Raw genomic sequence first — 14610 nt, forward strand, 5'->3', positions numbered from 1 at the left:
GGATTGATCTTACACTGCATTTTGGTATTGTTCCAACTGCTCATCAATAGACATGGGCTGGGAATGCACTGACTGGAAAAGAAGGGCAAGATTGAAATTCACTTTTTGTTCTTTGTGCCTTTTAGTGTGCAGCGGAATGTCCCTAATCTGAAAGCTGCTACACTGCCTGCCTATCAACATGCAAATTAATCATCAAGTGACGAGTCCCATATTTGCTCTAAGTAAAAGCCTTTAAAGGTATCTATGCAAAAAAGGAGGGGGAAAAAAAAAGGTTATTTTTTTTAATGCTGTTACTAGTAACTGGTACGGGGAAGAAATGTCACTGTTTTTGTGTCTATTCCCTAGCATAGCAATGAGCCTGATGCTTTGGAGCCATCGAAGCAGAGGGGGAATCTTTTGGTGCCCTGGTAAGCAAGACAACTTAAACTAAAGATTAACTGCAGTTAGCAACAAAGTGAAGGAGGCATTGCAAACAAAAGCAACGTCGTGACTGCAAATTATTTGTACCTGCTTTCCTGAGGAAAGGCATTAGGAATAAACTTACAGATGCTGAAACGCAATCATTTCTCATTTTTTGAGCGCACAGTGTTTCCACTCGTAACTTTTCCCTGGGGTCTTGAAGGATTATAATTGAATTTGGGGCTGTAGCAAGAATATACAGTACTACTCTGTTTTAATATCCATTGACTTTTATACGGCAGTTTGATAAAATGTTTGAATGCAGGAAAAATGTATGCATTCTTTGTGGAAGACTAAACAACTGGCAGAGAGTAACTGAGGGCTGGGGAAGAGCTGGCTTATGTGTATGAGAGCTTTGCTGGCACGCTTATCTGGCTGGTGAGGAGCAGTATTTCAGAACAGGTCCCACTTTCCATCACTGTTGAAGTGATATGCTTGTAAATACGTTGCACAAGAAATGGCACCAAGCTGCCTACCTGACCAGAGTAGTTTAATTTGTTATCATAGCACTGAATTAATATAGTCTTCCTGTTCTTACTGGTTCTACAGGGCTGATTCTTCATCCTTGCCCATGCGATAAGACTCCCTAACACAGAGCTGTATGTGTTCTCCAGTCCTGAAAACTTTATTTATCTGTCTTGCCCGCTACACAATTTGAATATCTATCTACACCTTTGCAATAGAAAGGAAGAAGAAATAAGAAAGGATTGCATCCTGGTCTCACACCGGAGACATAACCGCATCCAAAGTTGCTCATAATTTTTGTTAGCTTACATTTCTTTCAGCCTTCTTGTTCTGCACCCAGGGGTAAAGTACCCTTTGCTATGTAGATAGGGTTGTAATTTTCATTCTTTCTTGGAGGCAAAAAATGCTTCCTCCTTGTTTATCTCTGGAGAAATCTTTCAGAAAAAGGGGGGGGGGAGGGGGAAGAAAAACATTCTAATGTGTGTTGTGCTCAGCTGGGCCTAAGCTGTGCAGTACACGTACAGACGCAAATCTCCCCCAATTTGTGGGGTGAGTGCTCTGCTCTGTGCCTGGGCTTGCAGGGAGGATGGAGCCATGTTGTGTGTGTGAGATGGAGGTATCGGAGACTGAAGGGGGGGAACGGGGTCCCTGGACTGGACATGAGTGTGAATGAAGGTGTGTATGTCCCTATAAATAAGTAGTTGAGAGCTGGGGCTCCGCCTGCCCATCCTGGGCCCACCTTTGGCTTCTTGTGAGTGCCTGGGCTTGCTGCAACCTTGCTGCATGGAAACAGGGCAATGCAGCCATGGATGAGGGTGTGGAAGTGGATTTACAGCTGGGCAGCAGGAAGAGCAATTCAGCTGCTGTGCTGCAAGGAACCTACCCTTGCACCTCGTGAGCCACTTGGAAGGTGCTGGGGCCTTGCCTTTGGGCTTGCAGCGGGGGGTCCTGGGCTGCGGGATGGGAGGGGTGAGAATACTGAGGAGGGGCCTGAGGAATTAGTACCTTTTAAAAATAAACAGAGGTTTGTTCCTACTTGGGAGAAGTATAAGGGCTCCTGAGGTTTTACCGTCTGCAACTCTTCCCTTGATGTTTACGTGGAACGATGAGGCTAGGTGGCTTGTGATACCAGGCCTCGGTGTAAACCTGACTGGATGAATCATTTCTCATCCAAGAATAGGCATTTGTCTGGTGTCTGGGAGGCCAAGCTTCTCTTTAGAGAGGTCATCTTTTCTCTAGCGTGACTTTGTGAGTGTTGGCACAGCGCAGCCAGGACCTCTGGAACCCGCCCTGCTGGGAGCGATGCTTTGCCAGAAGACTACTTGCCACCAGGGAGTTCATAAGAAGCAAGACTTCCCACTTCTTGTCACTAGAAAAGAATAAATTAAAAAGTGATACATTACACAGAGCGCCAGCCACGCTGCTTTAACAAGGAGAAGAGTGTCTACAGGTATCTCTTCTCATATTCCCTCCTCCCTGCTGTGTATGTGCCAAAGTCAGGTGTGTGTATATATGCATATGTGTACACATATAGAGGAGAGTGTGTTTCTTGGCCTGCATAAGAAGTGAACTCCTGCATGCTTGTTTATGGGTCCTGTGATGTTTCTTTCACAATTCCACAGGTGGATGGGAGCCTTTTTTATCCTCTTACGGATGTGTGCTGTGCATCCTTCTTCCAGCAGAGTTCAGCGGTGATGCCGAAGGTGCAGCACCTCTGGGGGGCCTAAGGTCAAAAATGGATCTCCCCTGGTAATTGGCTGGCTCGAGCCAGTCACATGCAGAGTAAATAAGTTTTGCTGTTCACCTTGATTGACTTCAGAGGTCAGTAATTGCCTGTGATGCCACACACTGTTCCTCCAGCTCCCAGAAAACTTAATTTGACAGGTGAAACACTTCAGTGAGAATAGTACAACTTCTTGCAGCTAAACAGGGTGCTTTTACAAGAGAAGGGCTTTTTAAAGTGATGTAGCTCTTTTTCTTTTTTTTCCTTTCCTAGGAAGCCCCTGCTGTGCAGGCTCAGTGCCTGTGGAGTAGGCTGGCCTGTATGTGAACGCAGTGTTTCAGGAGGTGGGGTGCTAATGGGGCCAGCTGGAGAAATGGGCAGACTTCCCTGTCTTTCAGAGATGCTTTGGAAGACCTTGCACCAAGTGAGGATGATAACTGTGCTTAAAGAGTGCAGGCAAGCGAGCGCAGCCTCACCAGGCTGGGAGAGGCTGGGAGTTTCCAGCAAAACGTCGACACCAAAACACTTTGGCAAAAAGGCTGCTTTGTTTGGGTGACCTTCCCAAGTTCGGGTGACCTTCCCGAGCTAGGAGGGCTGAGACACCTCCTTGGTTTTCCTGCCTGGTTCCTCATTTGGTCTCCTGCCAGTGCCAGGCTGCATTTGTAGAGTCCAGACAGGAGCTGAGTTGCCCTGGGAGCCTTACAGAGCAGAGAGCAGACATCTAAAGGTCTTCTGCAGCCGGTCACCTTTTCTGGTCCCCTCAGGCTGTGTTGGAGCTTTGCAATGCATCTGGGATGAGATGGTCACCAGCCCCAGGCCACCTTGCAGGTGAGGACCAAGCGTTTAGCTATGGTGGTGTGTGGCTGCAATGTTTCTTTAGCTGGTGAACTTAAAAGGGAGAAAAATATTTTGGCAAAACCATTTTTCTTCAAAAAGTGTCCATTAAACTTACCCCCCCCCCTTGTTTTTATAATGGAATGCACACAACAGTACGCATATTGACTTATGTTTTCAGTCAATATCAAGATTTATTGTCCCTTGAGTTAAATGAATCACAATATTGACCTCAACGTAAGCCAATACCTGCTTAATGTATTTTTTTAAAAGTATTTTGTATTCATTTTTAGTAATAGGGCCCATACAGTAGTCTATAATATTCATCTGTATTCCCCCTCTTGCTCTTTTCCCCCCTTTTTTATTTCCTCGTCTGTCTTTGTTGATGGCTATCATAGCAGTAGACACTGGATTCATTTAATGAATGAGAAATAAAGATGTCCAATAGCTGGTATATCTCCATTATAGGGACTGAATGAGTCATTTCCACAATCAGCTTGCCTTCTCTAGCTTGGGCTGGGGAAAACAAGGTGCATCGCTTCTAGCGAGCACTGTAACAGAAACCATAGCTAAGTGCTGCTCATATGTTGTTTCCGTGCCACTTCTTTCTTTCTCTTTCTTTCCTTTCTTTTTCTTTCCTTTTCCTTCTGCATTTAAATTTTCCACAGGAGGGGAAAAAACAGTATTTCTTTAATATTGAATTCCATTTATCTCCATAAATTGGTTATGGTATACGATCTAAAGGACTCAGCTGTTTTTAAAATAGGTTTATTCCTTTTCCTTTAAGATTATTTCAGATTATTTCCACACAGTATAGGCGAGTTATAAGAAGACTCATTTTGCAGACTTCAGTGAGAGCTGCACATTTGCAGTGCATCATTTCAGATGTGGAATGTTGAACAAAGAAATTAAATTTATATGTATCACCTAAATTATTTCAGATTCATGGTTCAGCAAAGAGTTCAGATCCTAATCAAATATGTAGTTTGCATGGGCACTACACCTTTTCTCAATAATAATATGGCACTTCTATTTACAATGCTTGAGTAGATTTTGTAATAATGCTTTTACTGAAATTTACCTTTGTTTTTTTTCTGCTGTGCTTTTGGCTACCCATTAGATGTGCGCGCTCTTAGAGCAAAGATAATGATTGCAAGTAACTTTTATGGGGAGGGTGAGAGAAATTGGGGCACCTCTAAAATACTTCTACCCCTCAGACTTTTCCAAGGACTACCAAAATGCCTGTTGATCTACGGTCATTCTGATCTATCCTGTGCTGAAGGGAACAGTTTAGATATTGAGGTCATGAGAAATTATCTGAAAAGCTGTCTCACTAGAATCACACCAACATTCACTGCCTCTACTCTAGCATGAAGGAGAAAAACACCAACAGAAGATGTAAAGGAGAAGTCAGAAGAATAACATTATTGAAGCTGGCCTAGGGGAAGGAAAAGGTGGAAGAGCAGCCTGCATTCATCTGCTGCTCCTGGCTGCAGAGGCAGAAAGTCCTGAAGTGTTTTTTACTCCAGCCTATGCATTGGCCCATCAACAGATATTAGGATATTCTGTAAAGCAATCCCCTATAAAGTAAGGATGTAGGCAGTTAATAAGTGGCCTTTCCACAATCTGCCTTGCAGTGAACCCTAGCTTGCCTCTGGGTAGTGTGCTGCGTGAATCTGCAAGGATTTGGGCCACTAAGTAATTACCAGTGGAATATAACCATCCCTACTGCAGTGATGCTGCACGGGAGAAGGGCTACAAAAGACTGCATTTCAGTCTTGCATGGGCATTACAGGCCATGCTTAACTGACACAGTACATTTTTATGGAATTGAGAATTTTGGAAGGCAAGAGATAAGAAACTAAAAATCACTTCCCATATTCTTTAGATGTTGCTACTGATGGAAGCAGGTTTGGTCTCTTTCCTGTGCCTCAACATAAATATGTTTAGAGCTGGTCATGTAAGCACGTCAGCCTGTAGGAGCAAAGCAGCCAAGTTTGCTCAGGAAGATCACTGATGGATGATGTGAATTCACTGATGTGCCATCTGATGCAAGCCCAACTGGAGCCCCTCCATGCGCTCTGGAAGAGGCCCAGATCTTCACTCAGTCCATATTCAGTGTGTGAGCCAAGGCTTACCAGGATGGCATCTGAAGCATCCTTAGGAGAGGGATTATGAAAGTGCATTGCTGGAGCAGCCGGAGCGAGAACATGCATGTGTGAATGCATGTGCTTGTAAACAAAGAGGAGATTTGGGATTATGGAGAAACTCTAGGCAACATGAAAATTACTTTTGTCTTTGTTTTTCTGCCCTGTGGATTTGCTGTCTTGTGCTAAATGGTTCTGTGATGAACCCTGAGGTTGGTCCAATCCTGTGACTGATGCTTTAAATAAAAAAAGGGGGTGGGGGGGGAGAAAAGAAGAAAAAATCCTGCTTAAGTGACAATATCACTTTGAGAGAAGAATTGTGCCTTTTCTTGGTCCTGTCTTCAGACTACATTCTACATTGTTTAACCGTGTGTATCAGTCCAGGCTGGGGGATGACCTTCTGGAGAGGAGCTGTGCGGAGAAGGACCTGGGGGTCCTGGTGGCCGACAGGTTGGCCATGAGCCAGCAGTGTGCCCTGGTGGCCAAGAAGGCCAATGGGATCCAGGGGTGCGTTAAAAGCAGCGTGGCCAGCAGGTCAAGGGAGGTGATCCTCCCCCTCTCCTCTGCCCTGGTCAGGCCTCCCATGGAGTACTGTGTCCAGTTCTGGGCTCCCCGGTACAAAAAAGACAGGGATCTCCTGGAGAGAGTCCAGGGGAGGGCCACAAAGATGATACAGGGCCTGGAGCATCTTCCCTGTGAAGAAAGGCTGAGAGACCTGGGTCTGTTCAGCCTGGAGAAGAGAAGACTGAGAGGGGATCTTATCAATGTGTATAAATACCTGAGGTGTGGGAGACAGAGGGATTTGGCCAACCTCTTTGCAGTGGTTTGTGGGGACAGGACAAGGGGCAATGGCCACAAGATGGAGCACAGGAAGTTCTGCACCAACATGTGAAAGAACTTCTTCACGGTGAGGGTGACGGAGCACTGGAACAGGCTGCCCAGGGAGGTTGTGGAGTCTCCCTCTCTGGAGATGTTCAAGGCCCGTCTGGACACCCACCTACCTGGGCAGCCTGCTCTAGGGAACCTGTTTTGGCAGGGAGGTTGGACCCGATGATCTTTTGAGGCCCCTTCCAACCCCTACAATTCTGTGACGCATTGTCCCATCCACTGGTTCCCATGGGGTATTGCACACCTCCAAGCTTGCTTTTTGACCCAATGACTGTTTTTTTAAAAGTTGTTCTTTGGAATGTGGTCTCTGCGTGTGCTTGTAGATCTAAAAACAGACACAGGGGTTTCCTGACATAGGCAACTTCTACTTCTGGCATTGCTGGGAGGAAATGGCAAACCTGCAGGGGAAAATGTTCTTCCCAAAAGTGGTTTTTACATTTCTCTCGGACTTTGGTCCCTTTAACTTTTCTTGTTTTCTGTGGAGTTGCTCATCAAAAATGTTTGCTCAGACACTGTGGGTACTGTAACACTAGTGCTTCTGGGGAAATTTGCTGCTGAAAATGGGAGGCAAGGGAACACATGAAAAATTGTTCTTTGTAAGTCTAACTTCTTCCTTGTTGAGAGAACTTGCTATCTTGCTGGCTCATTATCTATTCCCTTTGGAGAGCTCTGACTTCCTGGGCAGCTAAATTTTGGCATATGTTCTTATGAGGAACTAAGAAATCGGGAAGAAAGCAAAAGGTAGTATTTTTTTTTTCCCCTCTAAATCCTTCCTCTACTTCTGACGTACAAGCTCTCTATATTGTCCTAGCTTCCTTAACTGAGTGAGTGAAGACTGCAAGTGGAAGGTGGTACAAATGAGACATGAAGTTGCCCTGTTTCTCTTTCTAGTATTTTCTTTTTACAGGAGGAAAATCCCAGTCCCAGTGTCCTCAGAAAAAAAGCAAGTAGAATAGGGAACGTTGCACAGGAAGGGGAAGAAAAGGAGTTGCTTAGAGATGACTGCTCTACTCGAGACATTGGGGATGAGTTTATTTTTGCTGGATCTCACCATTTAAAAGATAGCAAGGAATTCTTCCTCTCTGCTCAGTAAGCTTAACTACAAGTCTAAAAATATGCCTAATTAAAAATATATATTTATTTCCCTCTAAGTCCTGAAACTCCTCAGACTTTGTTTTCAGGCAGCAGTTGAGCAGTGGAGGGTTTCCTTAATGCAAAGAGGAAAAATGAGTGAGAAGCTCAAGTACTTCCCATGTGCAGGAGCTTGTGGCATGAAGAAACCGTTCCTATATCCTAAGGCTTCCTGTCCCATCATGTTATGGTCTCAATAATCAGTTATTTTTTTACGTCCCTGTAGGGCATTCTCTCTGAAATTTTGACATTCACTGTAGTCAGCATTCCAAAGGGAAAGGCGCAATACTTCGCAGCTCTGTGAAAAGTTTTGCCTGCCTGGCTCTTGGCCCATGTTTCTCCAGTTATATCTGTCTCTCCTCTGCCATGTATCCTGTGCCAGGAGTTGGTGTGAGTGCTTAGGGCTGGTAGGATGGGTACCAAAGGAGACTGGTGACTCGCCACTGATGGCAAGACTCGGCTGGATGAGCTCTTCTGTGCTCTTTCCCCCTGATTTTTCACAGCTCTCAAGTCCTTTGCAGATTTTGCTGGAATCAGTAGTAATCAAGGGGCTGAAATAACCTTTGTAGAGGGATTCCCTCAATTCTCACGAAGGTGTACATCTGGTATTGGTATGAATATATATTTTACTGATAAGGTATGTTTAAGCAGTTGGTGTCTTGGGCCTGATTCAGTAAGCCAGTGCAGTTAAGCACTTTGTTAACACTCACTGTATTTGTATGCCTGCATTGTGTCTCTCACAGAGAACTGGAAAGTTTTGCCGTTGGAAGATCTGAGATCCCAAGTGGCGGGCAGAGAGCTGTGAGGAGGCGAATAGGCTGGGAAGAAGCACACCAGGGCATGGAGAATTTGGATCGCATATCCTACCACAGGGAGGACAGAGGTCTGTGTTTACATTGCTTTACATTGATCGGTACAGAAACGTGATTAGGCACCAGAAAAAAAAAAAAGCAGTGTTGAGCTTGTAAATGGACAGTTTTCTGTCCGAAGGTATGCCTTTGAAAAATCCCTGGCTTGTTCAAACTTTGATCTCATTGATCAGATGTTAACATCAGGTAATTAAATGATGAAATAGAAAGTCAAAGGCCAATAAAAGCTCCTTTTTGGTTAATGAGGATGAACTTAACTTTCTCAGTGGCTGTTTTCAGGGAGAAGAATTACATTCAGTATTTGGTCAATAGTGCATTTGCTTATTAATGGAATGAATGATTTAAAATTAAACAAATGACCCCTCAAGATGTTTATTAGTGGGCATGAAAATGCATGTTGTTCTCATATGGTACTTCATTTCTTTTTAAAAGCAACTTTCTCCTTTGTAGTATTACAGTAATAGTTTATGGCAGTTGTTGCTTTACTGGGTACTGGGAAAAGGAACAACAAATGAAGGAAAGGGGTCTCAGCCCCCATCTCCTTTATTTGCCGCCTGCTTGGTTTGCACAAAATGCCCTTTTTTCATACCATACGTGTACTGGGGGGTGTGTGTGTGGAACATTTCTAACTTTGGGAAGGGGGTTGTAGAGAGGAAGCAAAAAAGCACTTGGAGCCCTACTCCTGCAGTGGTGGAAGTGCAGAGCGGTAGAAGTAATACAGGGCAGCTGAATTAAGTGAAAACCTTTTTAGGTGGAGATGCTAGGCTGCCACAAGGTGATATGATTTTGTTAAAGGAGACAGAGCTACGGTAGCTGGGTCATAGCAAAAAGCACGAGTCCCTCTTCAGCTTCCCTGGTTGTGCTCTGGGTCCCCTTGGGATCCACCTGGCATCTCTGCTCTAGGACTTGGAAGCAACAGGGTGGGCTTTGTGCTCCTGCAGAGTGCGACCAATGCTTTCAGCAAGCACCATGGAAGGAGTTAAGGATGCGAGTTCAGCCTAAAGCTCAGTTTCCTGGCTTGTGTTGGTTGTTGCCAAAATCTTAATGTTGTTTTAATGCATTTTTGTGTGCGTGAATCCATTTTCCAGAGCTGCCAATTGCACACACTAACCCTTTTTATGTAACTAAAAGCCAGCTTTAGTATCCTTGAAGAATCAAATGCTCTCATAGTTCTGGAAATTGCTCTGGGTGTGCATGCGTGTTTATTTGTGCGTCAGCTCTTTTAATCTTTCTACTGAAAACCTAATATACTGTAACTGGGACATTTTCAAAAAAAAAAAAAGCGAACACTTCAAAACAATTCTAAATATAAATGAAATCCGTTTCCAAATGGCTTGTTAAAAAAATGCAGATGGTTTATATTTATTATATCTTTTTTTGTTTTATCACCTTGCAAAATTTTACAGCATAGAATCTTATTTAATGCGGAGGCATTTTAAGCAGCAATATTAGACAGCTGTATGTGCGTCATACTAGGAGATTTTTACAGGATATTAAAACTTGGTTCTGATGTAACCTGGTGTTGAAAAAGCATAGATTAGGCATTTTCCACATTTGTAATTTTTTTGTTAAAAGTAGGCTTTTTCTTTTTTTCTAAATAACCTTTTAGAGTTTGATTCCAGTTGTTCTCAAGGTGTAAGGAAATATAGGCCAGATGATTGAAAAACTGCTCTCTGAGAATACACAACTAACAAAGAGTGGCCCAGATATCATCTTGGCTGAAATTAGGCATAATTATACTCTATAGCAAATTATATAGATAGTTTAAATAACAAAGCACCGTGTTCGCGTTCCTGTGATTATTTTTTTTCCCTTAGTTGTGTTTGCCTTTACAAATTTTCCATTGCAATCAACATGAGAATATGCCGGGTAGCGGCAGCTGACGAAGTGCCAGCCCAGTTTTTTTTTTCTCAGCCTCCAACAGGCACGGGCAGGTTTAATGTTAACCTAACTCAACTACAGCTCCTCTGCTGGTTCTCACACCCTCCAGGTCAGAGCTAAATCCCCTATTAATTAAACAGAAATTATATCCGAAATAAATCACTTGGTGAAGGAAATCCACGGTGGAATTTTTTGAAAGATGTTTGCAATAATTAAACATTCTGTGACTGGTGACATTTTAAATAACTCTTAAAATGCCAACCTGTGTTGATATTTAAAACAGACTCTTCAGTGGAAAGGCAGTGATCCCATTGAGCAAATAATATAAACCACGTCATTGTACAAAAAGGTGGGGGGGGAAAACACGGAACAGCAACAACAAAAAGCCCTGCTCCCAACAGTTTTCATAGGGCAAGAGCTTTCTCTTGAAAGTCTTTTGAAGATACAGGTTGAGGGGTGGTTCAGCAGATGCTTGTGAGGAAGAGCTGATAAACTCGCAGTATCTGCTAACTTCATCCTGGGTCTCGGTGGATCAGGAACACTGGAGTGGGAACAGAAAGGGCTGTGAATTTTGTCTGTTTTTTTTTTAGGGCTTGTCTGTCCAGTGTTTTGCGGCCTCCTGCACTGCACCTTTCCTCCTGACTCAGTAATTCCAAGGGCATTTTAAGTAGTCAAGTGGAAGCCCAAGTATTTCAGCAGTCCCCAGGCACTGAGCCACTGTGGCTGATGGAGCTTGGAGCAGTATTGCTGCATGCTTGCACAGACTTGCCTCACCCTGTGCCCACTGGCACAGTTTGAAAAAAAATAAAAATAAATAAAAATAAAATCACCCCCATGGTTCCCTTCTACTGTTGTGGAGGAAATACTTAGTTTTGCCCAGCTGTGGGAGAACAGGAGGTGGGGAAATGGTGGTGTAGGAGGAAAAGAAACCCTGGACCTTGTGCAGGTGACTGACGGTGGGAATACCTTGCTGCAATTCCTCTTGTAGGCTGCAGAGCAGGAGAAACTTGAGCATCTCGTAACAGCTATGTTAAAGAGCAGTTGAGGTGACCCCGTTAATGCTGATGTAAATGCCTGAAGTGACCACAGCAGCAGCTGGGAGGTGGCAGAAGAGAGCTGCTTTTCAGCCATGCCCTTTGTTGGTAAGTCATTTCTGCCATGAGCTGATCCCTCCAGGATCTGAAAATCTGTCCCTCCCCTGCCCTGGTGTTGCAGGAGCTCTTGTGGCATTAGAGCAGGCAAGGATGCCTTGGGGTTAAGGTGACAAACCAGCATGGGGATGGGAACCTTCTTCAGGCAGGAAGTGTGGTCATCTCCCATCGTCGGGGCAGTTCTTATGCTTTTGTGAAGGATGCAATGGATCATGGCAGAAGGACAGCTCTACAGTGGCTGAGCTCTATTGCAAAGCATTGCAGCCTGGTAGCCCCGTGCTCACGTGTCTGGCCCCTCTGCCTAGCACGACGGCACTGCTGTGTGGGCTCCTAGCTCAGCTGTCCTTTCCTTCCTGTCTGGGTGGGCTGTGTCCCTCAGCTGTGATCTCTGCTTAACAAGGACCCCGTGTGCAGCCTAGCCCAATACAGACCCAGTTACTCAAGAAGTCAGCAAAGCCCGTTTGCCTGGGTTTTGTCTTTTTTTTTTTCTTCTTCTTCCAACTGCATTTTACATTCCACCTGGATTTTATAGCAGGCAATTTCAGCGAGAGGCACAGGGAACCAGGAGACTTGGCGTGTCTTTACTTGAGGGAAAAATTGTCTTTTGTGTTGCTGCAGCAGCCTGCTGGCTCCATGTCTGGAGCTTCCTCCCTCGCTGCCGGAGCCGCTCTGCCTGCCGGCCGCTCACGGGGAGAGCCGCCGAGCCAAGGGATGTGGGCAGCTCGTTTGTAACAGGCGGGTGGCAGCTCGGATGAGCGGCTCATACCTACGGCTTGGATTTATATGCATTTGGGAAACCACAGCTATTCCACTTCCACCAAACCCAGGGCTTTGCCAGGCTAATCCCATTTAGCTGCTTGAAGGCTTAGTTTGTAAGGCTGGGCCAAATCCTGCTGGGGGGAAGAAGAGGAGGCGTAAGCAAATACAACTCACCCGGAGCAAGAGCTAAGAAGATGAAATGCAAAGAACTGCTGATCTAGACTGATCTAACTGCTAAACCGTAGCTCAGGGACATGGATCGTGAGGCTAAGACTGGTCTGCGGAAGCGCGTTTACAGGTAAAATCTTACACGCTTTCTCACTGTGCCAGCAAAAGCTTGCCCACCGGGGTGAAGGCCTGAAGGTCTGGTGGGCGATGGATGGTGGCTACGGCTGCCATGAACCTAATCCCTGGTGGCTGTGGCCACTGGGACTGTTTCTTGGCTGGGCTGGACACCAGCGAGGCGGGGCAGGAACAACCTCCTGCGCCCATCAGTGGCCGTCTTGCTGCCTGCTCGCTTATCAGGAGGCATGAAGGATGGCTTGCCCCATCCCTCCGCCCCTTTTGTGGGGGGGTTAGGTGTGTAACCGGCTTAGCGTTCGCGTGTTTACCGCTGCCCCCCGCGTAGGGCCGGGCTGGGCCCTCAGGGGCTCGGGAGGCCGGCGGGCTCCACCCCACCCGCCGGGGCCGGGGCTCGAACCCGCGGCTCCCGCTGCCGGCGGCCACCAGAGGGCGCCGGGCCCCCAGGCACGGCCGGGATGGCGGCAACGGGCCTGAGGCGGCCGGGGGGCTGCGGCCGGGGGACCCGGGGGGCCTGGGCAAGGGGAGCCTGCGGGCGGTCCTCTCAGCCCCCAGGGCGATAGCCCGCAGGCTGCGTATATTCCTTAGAGCCCCTTCTTGGCACGCTGGGGTGCTTTAAAGCTGAGCGGGCTCGTGTACAAATCAATTCGGAACTGGGAAACCGTCACTTCCCTTATGTATACGTCCCTCCTGCCGTACCAGTTTTCCAGCTGGGAAGGCTGGCAGGCAGACGGCTTCAAGGCGGCTGCCAATGCTGATTCATGACCCAACCCACAAAGGATATTAATACGGTACCATAAGAACATTTTCCCCTCGAAGACAATGAGTGTGTAATTTCTGTGATGCAAGTGGAGGTCAGTCTGATGCTGCTCTCTTGCCAGTAAGTTATACAATAAGTTTATAAGCGTACTAGCTGGACGGAGCCAAAACCTCAGAATCCCTTTCAAAGCCAGGTTTTTACCCCATTTGGTTTACTGCAAGCCCATGGTTTCTGGCCAGCTACAGTCATACTATAAATTCATTTTATTCTGCAACTTTAGAAGGCACTGTAAGGTTTAAGAATATTTTTTTTCCAGTTGTCACGTTTCTAAATACGCTCTCTTTTTGCCATATCCAGTGCCAAAAAGCACAGCTTAGGAATGTAGTAGGAACATAGGAATTGCCACAACAGTCCATCTTGTCAGTCTCCTGTCTCTGTCGGCTGCTGGTGCCAGATGCAAATTCTTGAAGTAACTACGTAAAAGAAGTTCTCCTAAAAGAAATACTGAGGCGTGGCAGGAGGGAAGGAAAATAAGAGTGCCTGGAAAGGAGAGACTGGCAGAAAGGCTTTTTTTTTTTTTCCCCTCTCCTTTTAAACATTACTATTATTTTTTCCAGCTATTTACGGATTTATTTCATAGTACTCAAGGCTGATTTTCTTTTTTTCCTTCCTTTGCTGAGTAGCCCTCAACTGTGCCACACACAGGCAGCAGCAGCAGCAAAAACGGAGGAGGGAGCTTCTTGCTTTCTGTTTCAGGCGGGGAAGTGAAGGGCTTTAAAAGGTGACAATGATTTGCCCAAGATCATAGGAAGATGCAGCAGATCATTTAACAGAGGCAGCCGCGAGGATGCCTCGTGGAGCACCGTGTTGGAAAGCAGTATATGTGGAATATCCTCACGGCAAGTTCATCTAGCCTGTCTAATGGCTAGTTATTGTTTGAAATGCTTGTATGAAAGCACAGCACGGTGTGTGAGCGCTGGAAAATTCAACGGTACAAGGGAGTTATTTAGCTTATGCCCTTGAGATTAATCACAGGCTCAGTAACTTACCTCCAGAGCAGTATCTTTCTGCTGTAATGTGACTTGCTCAGACAGCAGCTGAGCAGCCAAGGACTAGGCGGTTTGCAAAAATCACGATGTCAAATATTTCGGTGTCAAACCATTTCGATGTTGAGTGGAATCCACAGTTTGCATCGTGCAGCTTTGCAGCCGAGGAAGCAGCAGTACCCCCTCGCTGCATTGGC

At 45.8% G+C, this 14610-nt stretch overlaps 1 long non-coding RNA gene across 5 annotated transcripts in view; it reads left to right on the top strand.

Annotated features, from left to right (window-relative positions):
- Positions 1-14610, top strand: part of LOC106044709 (uncharacterized) — a 385284-nt gene that overhangs the window by 151253 nt on the left and 219421 nt on the right. For all 5 annotated transcript variants that reach the window (XR_010830792.1, XR_010830793.1, XR_007162086.2 and 2 more), the window contains exons 6-7: positions 8391-8530; positions 11386-11539. This is a non-coding gene — a long non-coding RNA (uncharacterized lncRNA). The remainder of the gene's footprint in view (positions 1-8390; positions 8531-11385; positions 11540-14610) is intronic.

Source organism: Anser cygnoides, chromosome 3 (genome assembly GCF_040182565.1).
Source record: "Anser cygnoides isolate HZ-2024a breed goose chromosome 3, Taihu_goose_T2T_genome, whole genome shotgun sequence".
NCBI lineage: Eukaryota > Metazoa > Chordata > Aves > Anseriformes > Anatidae > Anser > Anser cygnoides.